Source organism: Carassius gibelio, chromosome A8, assembly GCF_023724105.1.
Source record: "Carassius gibelio isolate Cgi1373 ecotype wild population from Czech Republic chromosome A8, carGib1.2-hapl.c, whole genome shotgun sequence".
In the NCBI taxonomy this organism is placed as follows: Eukaryota; Metazoa; Chordata; class Actinopteri; order Cypriniformes; family Cyprinidae; genus Carassius; species Carassius gibelio.
Window position 1 is genome coordinate 3,939,181 of NC_068378.1, and position 9,656 is coordinate 3,948,836.

Below are 9,656 nucleotides of genomic sequence, written 5' to 3' on the forward strand. Positions count from 1 at the left end.
TTAGGCTGGTTGAACAACATCCAGTTGACCCAAACTGAAATTCCTTTTTAGCCCTTAAAGTCTAAGTACAATTGAACTAATACCAAGTGTTAGTGGGATCTCTAATGATACAGTTTGCATGCCCTATGCTCCATCTCAACTGGATTTTAGTCTGTTACTAGCCTGATGCAGAAAATGCAGTAAAAAGTATACAACTTCGTAAAGTCAAGTCACCTTTATTTATATAGTGCTTTAAACAAAACAGATTGTGTCAATGCAACTGAACAACATTAATTAGGAAAACAGTGTGTCAATTAATGCAAAATGACAGTTAAAGGCAGTTCATCATTGAATTCAGTGATGTCATCATGCAGTTCAGTTCAGTTTAAATAGTATCTCTGCAAACATTTGCAATCAAGTCAACGATATCGCTGTAAATGAAGAGTCACAGATGGAGTTTTGTTTTCTTGCCACTGTCAACTCTGGCTTGCCTAGCTCTGGCTTTCTAAAGAAAGATCGCTGTAAAATAGCACACGTAGGTTCCTAACTGATGATGAGAAATTGACAGAGGAGCCATCAAGTCTTAGACAGCATACTAGGTTATTACAGTTTTTAGGTCCTATAATTAAAACCTCTGCTTTTTCAGAATTTATCAGTAAGAAATTACTCGTCATCCAGTTTTAATATAGACTTTTTGTTCGTTTTTCAAATTTCAAAAGCCAACACTGTGTTTCCTGATGATATCTCCCAAGGGTAACATGTAAAGCGTGAAGAGTAACGGCCCTAGTCCTGAGCCTTGAGGTACTGCATACTGCACTTGTGATTGATATGAATCCTCTTCATTCACTGCTACGAATTGATAGCGGTCATATAAGCATGATTTAAACCATGCTAATGCACTTCCATTAATGCCAGCAATGTTTTCTAGTCTATGCAAAAGGATGTTGTGGTCAATAGTGTCGAATGCAGTGCTAAGATCCAATAGCACTAATAGAGATATACAACCACAATTAGATGATAAGAGCAGGTCATTTGTAACTCTAATAAACAAATTCCAGTTGGTCTAAAATCCAGCAGCTAGAGTTTTTACAAGAACCAGGAAGTATGACCATGTTAGCCCGGTTCTGTCAACACTGCTCTGCATGGTATAGATTTTAAAATCTTTCTTATTACTTATATAGCCCTGATTGTTTTAGCACCTCAGTATTTGAACAAGCTCTTATTGTATTATAGTCCTCCATGTCCGCTGTGTTCTGAAAACTCTGGCAATTTGATAATGCCTAGAATTTCAAAATCAACTGCAGGTGGCAGATCCTTTTCCTATTTAGCGCAAAAACTCTGGAATAACCTACCTTGTTTGGGAGGCAGATACACAGTTTAAATCTAGAACTGGGAATACTTCCCATAACACACATTGTACATACTACATCGGTAGAAGAATGGCATCTATGCTAATATTAGTCTGTTTATTTATTATTCCGAGGTCACCATAGCTACCAGATCCAGTCTGTATCCAGATCAGATGGTCACTGCAGTCATCCGGATCGAGTAGGTAACCAGTCCAGATGGTGGATCATCACCCAGAGATGACCTCGACAGCCCTGAATGTCAGTGGAGACCAAGACAACTAGATGCGGCCCAGAGAAAGATCCCCAGTGAAAACCTTGTCTCCTAGATGGCCACTGGGACAAGACCACAGGAACCAGAAGAGCTCTTTGCACAATGTTACTTTGCTGCAGCCTGGAATCGAACTGCTGGTTTTGTCTAACCAGAGGAGAACAGACCTGACTGTTCTTGGTTTCTCCCAAGGTTTTTTCTCCATTCTGTCATAGATGGAGCTTTGGTTCCTTACTGCTGTCACTTTTGGCTTACATGGTTTGGGACACTTGAAATCTAACAATATTGTTGAGCACACATATATATTATTTAAACTGAGCTGAGCTGGATCAGGTAGTGACATTAGCATGTACGCTTTCTGGTGAGGCTCACACATTCTCCAAGGTGCAACAACATGAGTGTATTAAGTTGAACCTCATATACAGCTCAGCATTACTGTAGATGAAGCAGTTGGATGTGCATACAAACTTGGAACAGCTGACCAACTTCAAGAAGCAGCACTCATCCTCCATTCTCACATTATAAAGGCATTCAAAGAGTCAAAAGAGCTACCATGGCCCCCAACAGCACAGGAGCTAGATGCTGTGAAGATGGACGTGCTTCTTCCAGAGCATCTTGTACAATTTCCGAGCTCATTGGTGACTGGGACACTTGATGGCGAAAAGTGCGAGAAGACACAGAGGCTGGTCTATTCGATTACACAAGATGTGTGTCGAGCAGCAACTAACAGCAAGTGCAAACTCCCAAAGCACATCCTCCTTTGAGCTACACTTCGACACCTCTATCGAAGCAAAAACAAATTCAAGAAGGAACATCTTCTTGGAGCTCCTTTAGATTGAACTGACAGTGAGTTGACATGGTGCAGAGAGTCCCTTTTCAATGATAATGATTCACCAGATATAGAAGCCTTTGACACTTGTAAACAATCTACACTCACCTAAAGGATTATTAGGTACACCTGTTCAATTTCTCATTAATGCAATTATCTTATCAACCAATCACAAGGCAGTTGCTTCAATGTATTTATGGGTGTGGTCCTGGTCAAGACAATCTCCTGAACTCCAAACTGAATGTCAGAATGGGAAAAAAGGTGATTTAAGCAATTTTGAGCGTGGCATGGTTGTTGGTGCCAGATGGGCCGGTCTGAGTATTTCACAATCTGCTCAGTTACTTGGATTTTCACTGGCAAACATTTCTAGGGTTTACAAAGAATGGTGTGAAAAGGGAAAAACATCCAGTATGTGGCAGTCCTGTGGGCGAAAATGCCTTGTTGACGCTAGAGGTCAGAGGAAAATGGGCCAACTGATTCAAGCTGATAGAAGAGCAACTTTGACTAAAATAAGTTACAATTGAGGTATGCAGCAAAGCATTTGTGAAGCCACAACATGCACAACCTTGAGGTGATGGGGTACAACAGCAGAAGACCCCACCACTCATATCCACAAATAGGAAAATCTACAAATAGGAAAAAGAGGCTACAATTTGCATGAGCTCACCAAAATTGGACAGTTGAAGACTGGAAAAATGTTGCCTGGTCTGATGAGTCTCGATTTCTATCACTAGGCTGGCTGGTGGTGTAATAGTGTTGGGGATGTTTTCTTGGCACACTTTAGGTCCCTTAGTGCTAATTGGGCATCGTTTAAGTGCCACGATCTACCTGAGCATTGTTTCTGACCATGTCCATCCCTTAATGACCACCATGTACCCATCCTCCGATGGCTACTTCCAGCAGAATAATGCACCATGTCACAAAGCTTGAATCATTTCAAATTGGTTTCTTGAATATGACAATGAGTTCACTGTACTAAAATGGCCCCCACAGTCACCAGATCTCAACCCAATCTTTGGTATGTGGTGGAACGGGAGCTTCGTGCCCTGAATGTACATCCCACAAATCTCCATCAACTGCAAGATGCTATACTATCAATATGGGCCAACATCTCTAAAGAATGCTTTCAGCACCTTGTTTAATCAATGTAACGTATAATTAAGGCAGTTCTGAATGCGAAAGGGGGTCAAACACAGTGTTAATATCGTGTTCCTAATAATCCTTTAGGTGAGTGTATTTTCCCTGTAAAGCTTTTATAGCAGTATTGGTGATAGCCAATTGTATCCAAAGACAAGTTCTCAAATTTCAATGGAACCTGTTCACAAATATCCCTCATATGTTATGGTGAACTGACGTCTTTACAGAGTCTCATATCTCATATACTGTGTAGATATGATAGCTTCTCGTTTGCCCTCCCCACCTGCATGTGTTGAGTATTGTAAAATTACCATACTCATTAGTATGGTAGTTTATACCATATATATACCATTATAGTTTCAAATACTTACTGAAATTTTTCCAAAAGAGAGAGCAGTGGGAGATGGCGATCTGCAGGTATCAACCGACGACCACCAACTGCAAAGCCCCAAAATTCAAAAACTTGCAGTTTATGCTCAGTCAAGTTTTTGGACCATTTTTGATTTTTTCTGTAGTTTTTTTATTTATTTATTTATTTAAGCTAATTTGCTTTGTTTTTGTTAACAAAAGTAAAACTATTTTAAATATCTTCAGGTTCAGGATAGGTGAAGTAAAAGGTTCAAATAAACCCTATTTCAGGCTGTTAAGTATAATAAAAACGCTGTCAAATGAACACTTTTTGCTCTTTTTGGCCACAGATGGTCAAGATGTTATAAAACATGACAAATAACAATTTCTGGGGTCAGAATTGTATTGAAAAATGTGTCCATTTGTCTCTGTGAGTTGATTACATCAAAAGTTATGTCACTTTAAATCATATTTAGATTTTTCGGGTTTGGTGCAAAGAGTTAAAAATTAAGCATTTTGGACATTATTTCAGCTTGGTACCCAATTTAATCTTATAATAGACACTTGAATGATAAAGAAATAATATGTTGTGGAAAAAAAATCACCCTATGCGCTTGAGAAAACGAAAAAAATAGTTGATCCTCTACACATCTTTGGCCATTTTTTGCGATTTTTGTCCAGAAATAAGGTCAATATGTTGTCAAATGTCAAAAATAACCATTCCATTAAATTCCTGGGGTCCGAATTGTATGGGAAAATGTGTTAATTTGTCTCTGTATGTTGTTTACTTCTAATGTTATGCCACTTTCTATTTCACTCTTAGATTTTTCGGGTTCCGGTCGGGTGCAGCAAAGGGTTAAAAAAGAACCCTTTGGGACATTATTTCAGCTTGGCACCTGGCGGATTATGAAAATAAACACTTTAAGGATTTAAAAAAATCAGGTGGCATAAAAATATCCGGGGGGTGCGCGTGGACCCCTATTTCCATCTAGACTAATAATTTCAATATGTAGGCTCTCCCTTGAGCCTCACTGTATCTAGTATTGAGTGTAGCCAGGTCTCCTCTCGTTTTAGAGAGTTGTTATGCTGAGAACTCTACTCTTAGGGTGTACTCACATTAGGCACAGGTGCCCTGAACCAAGCCCAAGTTTGATTATACCACACAAAACAGTAGCTGTTCAATGCTCCGGCATGGTAATTGATCCCACTACATGCATACCTGTGCTCTGGCCCACCTCTTCCAAATGGGCAAGGGACAGCTGAAAGAATCGTGCCCGGGCGCAGTACGGAGTGATCACACTAGTTAAATGAAGTTTTAGGGCTCAAACATGCTCCGGCACGGTTCAGATTGTCTAGTGCGAGTACACCCTTAGGGATCTGTAAGTTTGGTGGGTGTCATTAGGCTTCCTCTCATAAGAGAATCATCCTGCTGAAGCCTCCACTCTCTAGAGCTCCACTTAGAGTATTTTAGTATGTAGGCTCTGTTGCGAGCCTCACTAATAATCTCTGCTATTCAGTGTAGTAGCCAGGTCTCCTCTCGCTTATAGAGTCATTATGCTGATACCTCCACTCTTAGAGCTCTGTTATTTTTGTGGTGTCAGGCTTCCTCTCGTTTAAGAGAGTTATTTTGCTGAGTTATTTTGCTCTGCTCAGACAGGGATATGAGTATGTAGGCTCTCTCCCAGCAAACACAGAACGTTGTGAGGATGTCGCCAGTTAGTCGTCATTTGGTCAGCGCGACATTACTTTATGGCGACGTTGTGAGGACGTCGTGGTAAAGTTCAATTTTTTTTGGAATCTCAGCTAACATCCCAGAAACGTTGTGGGCACGTCCTCAAAAGACGTCGCTAGTTAGTCCCATTGGGGACATTGTAGCGACGTGGTCAGTTGGTCTTCAAATAACTTTTTGTATTATTGCACTACATGTATTATTATTATTAAGATGCCTTTAGAAGATTATTATTAACAGCCTATTTTTGGGGAAATAGGTTATACAAAAAATTAATCAAGCATGTTAAAAGATGGCATGAATTATATATATATGTATGTATATATGTATGTATATATATATATATATATATATATATGTATATATATATATATATATTGCCATCAGTTTAAGAACAAAAATATTATTTACTCGGCAAATGGTGATAATGTTTGTTAATGAAAGAGAGTACAGGACAAATGAACATTTAAACCTTAAACTGGCAGCGCACGTCAATTTCTAAATGAAGTGCACGACGTGTGCGTGCCCGTCATTTTGTAATGGTCAGCTTCCAGCGGACAGTCACGGAGGAAAGGTATGCGCTATAAATCTACTTTTCTTCATATATTTTAACTGATATAACGTTAAATGCCATCACAGAGGAGTAGTGTTTTGTAGGTTTTCTCATTCAATTTAATAAATAAATGCTCTGTTTCATTAATTAGGTCAAAAGCAGTCTGAGAGATGGTCTAAGGTAACATTAACTGTTAAAATCTAATATAACCTTACCTGTTTTGAAGTATTTGAAATTTAAAACGATAAACTATACAGTATTATTCACTTTCTAATTTTATATATTTTTTTAACAATAGTAACGTTAATTAGTTTTTTTGAATGTCTTCTGCTCGCTCTTGATGATGCTCATGCCATGCTGTGAACTTGATTATAAACCGCTGTATAAAGTTTATCGTTAATTAGACCGAGGCTACCAAAATCATGTTCAGTGTATGTGGGATTAATGATTTCCCCTTTTCTCCCTCAAGTGGCAGGCTTGTAAATTGTCATCTGTTCATTATTGGTGTTGATGGTGTTTTTCACATGCATGCTTTTTAATGCAAGTTTAATTCTCAAATTGATCTGATACTTTCGTTTCACAAAAAGTAAACAAATTGTTAAGTCCCTTATAAGGAAATATATTTGTTACCGCCTAGTAATTTAAATGTATTTTTTATTGCTTTAAAATGAACACATATATTTATCATCAAGTGAAGAGACAGTTTGGGCAGCAGCAACAAGACAACTATTACAAGTGGAGATGGGTTTCAAGAACTGGTACTGATTTGGTTCCAGACTTGTTTGGTACTGAAAACATTTATAAAAGCTACAGGATCAATAGTGCTGCTATCAGTATTCTTGTAACATTGATTCATTACCCTTTAGACACAACCACATATCATGCAAATCATCTCTGAGTGGATGGCAGCAAGGATCCAGGATCAAGAGATCATTCATCATGGAGACTGTTCCACAGGAAGCAGTTTCTCCTGGGTGAAAAACTAAACCTGGTTGTTTCAGCATCACTCGGGCAAGACTAAATACATTTAAATTGATTTCAGTTGGTTATGTGTTTCAGGTAATCCTGACCATTCTGCTATCCTGGATATAAGGCCGTGCTGGGACTACATTTCTCATGGTTGAAAGATTTGTGCAGCGGTATCCAGACATATAACGCCCCATTCACACGAGGAGTCAACGCCTCTCGTTTACTTTTAAATGGAGTGACATCAAGCATGGTGAAATTAATTCTGGGTCCGTTGGTCGTGACAGAAATTGAAAACTTTTCAAGCGCCAATGCAGCCGTCCTCCAGTCAGAAGGTCTTATGCAAATACCCTAGCGCAGACGCAAGCCAATCGAGTGCATGCAATACCAGAAAACTAATGTGATTGGCTTTCATTATGAGAAGAGACAGTATCAGTGTCGTTTTTTGCATTTTTTTTTTTAAATCATTGTAGAATTTCTATACTTCATTGTAGGGATGTCAATTTTCAATAATTTCCATGATTGATCATCATTTAAATTAACGATCAATTAATCAATTAATCGTTAACCTTAATGATGCAAAATTAGTCTATTGCAGCAACATCCAGTGTGTGTGTGTGTGTGTGTGTGTGTGTGTGTGTGTGTGTGTGTATATATATATATATATATATATATATATATATATATATATATATATATATATATATATATATATATACTTAAGAAGAAAGGCAAGACTTCATAATCTTTCATTGTGTTAATGTATTAAAATACGAAAGGGTATGGCTCCTATACAGTACGCAGTGCTTATACACAACCAGTGCGCAGATTGATGCGCTTGAAGCAACACAGAGTCACAGCGTGTAGCATTACTCATAGAAATGTTCAAAACGCCAAGGGAAGAGATATTGATGTTGTGTATTATACGTGTGCAATATTTTGAGCATTTTCTTTTAATAGTTTTAAATCTTAGTTATTGTGTGCTCTTGAAGAGAGTTTCATTGTTTTGACTATAGTAGCTAGGGCTGGGATGATACGCTAATCTGCCAATTCAATACTATCCCAATACTTGTATGTCGATTCAATATATATTTATAATTATATATATAATTGAGTATTGTGATTATAGTTATATAACTATTGCAATTCGTGACTTATCCAAATTGTCTATAAAATTATTTGTTTGTTTCTGACAGCAGTGAGGGAAGGAAGTAATTACCAGAATGTAAGTTCTTCGAGAATGTGTGCATTGTTTATTACAAGTTGAGTTTTCATTTAAATGAAGCAATGTACACAGCTGGTCAAACGTTTTAAATATATTTTTAAAGTATAGTTTATTTCTATAATGCACAGCTATATTTTCAGCATTAATTACTCCAGTCTTCAGTGACACATGATCTTCAAAAATCATTCTAATATGATGATTTACTGCTCAATACATTTTTCTGATTATTATCAGTGTTGAAAACAGTTGTGCTGCCAAAATTTTTTGTCTACACTACAGTTACATTTATTTATTTTTTTTGGGTGGGGGGAAGCCTAGCAAGAATGCATAAAATTGAATACCAGTGGTAGAGAAGACTTTTGTGATTTTACTGTTTTTTTTTTCAATGTTTTGATCTTTGTGTTTATAAAATAATCATGAAGAAAAAATTTTACTCTCCAGAAATGCTAAGTTTTCTTCCCCATCACTAATATGGGGTGCGTTTCCCTAAAACCAACTGTGGTCACAAGTTCCTTCATTACCAATAGAGTTCAGTGGAACTAACAACCGTAGTAAGCTAACTGCAGATGTGATTCACATCATGTACGTCATGAGAAGATGTACACTTTTATCATAGCGGCAATAATGCAATTAGGTGCATGTAAATGCACTGATTTGTGATAATCAGCAATGTTTCCCGAGTAGCAAATCAGTATATGAAAAAGATCATGTGACACTGAAGACTGGATAAAGTTACTGAAAAATTCAGCTTTGCCTCATAATTATTTAAATAAATAAACTTTAAAGTATATTCGAAAAGAGTATGAAAACTGTTATTTCTTTTTACAATATTACTTTTTTTTTATTTTTTTATTTTGATTAAATTAATTTAGCCTTGGTGAACAGAAGAGACTTCTCTTGAAAACCATAAAGAAAAGATTCCAGATTTTTGACTGGTTGTGAACATACATGAGTAACATTAACAAAATGATCCTCCCTTTCAGCTGCCAGAGAATGATGTTGACAGTGCAGACCTAGAAAGAACACATTTAAAAAATTTCTCATAAACTTTCCATGTGTTATAATAAAAACAATGAACATTACTACAATAACATGCTAAATGTTATTAAAAGATTCCAGTTTGCAAGAAATCTGAGTGTCTGACTCTACACTAGAGGAACTCTTTTCTGAAGAACTTCAGGTGCTGAGAAGAAGCCTTGTTATTACAGCAAAACACTGCATCAAGCCTCCTGTCCTTCCCTCAGAAGAGCCTGTTTTCTGCTGCTGGGGTAAG

At 37.3% G+C, this 9,656-nt stretch overlaps 1 protein-coding gene across 1 annotated transcript in view; it reads right to left on the bottom strand.

Annotated features, from left to right (window-relative positions):
• LOC128018206 (cytosolic sulfotransferase 3) overlaps positions 1 to 9,396 on the bottom strand; it is a 26,523-nt gene extending 17,127 nt beyond the window's left edge. The window contains exon 1 of the mRNA XM_052603577.1: positions 9,332 to 9,396. The gene's annotated coding sequence lies outside the window, so the exon portion shown is untranslated. The remainder of the gene's footprint in view (positions 1 to 9,331) is intronic.
• Positions 9,397 to 9,656: the final 260 nt, after the last annotated feature.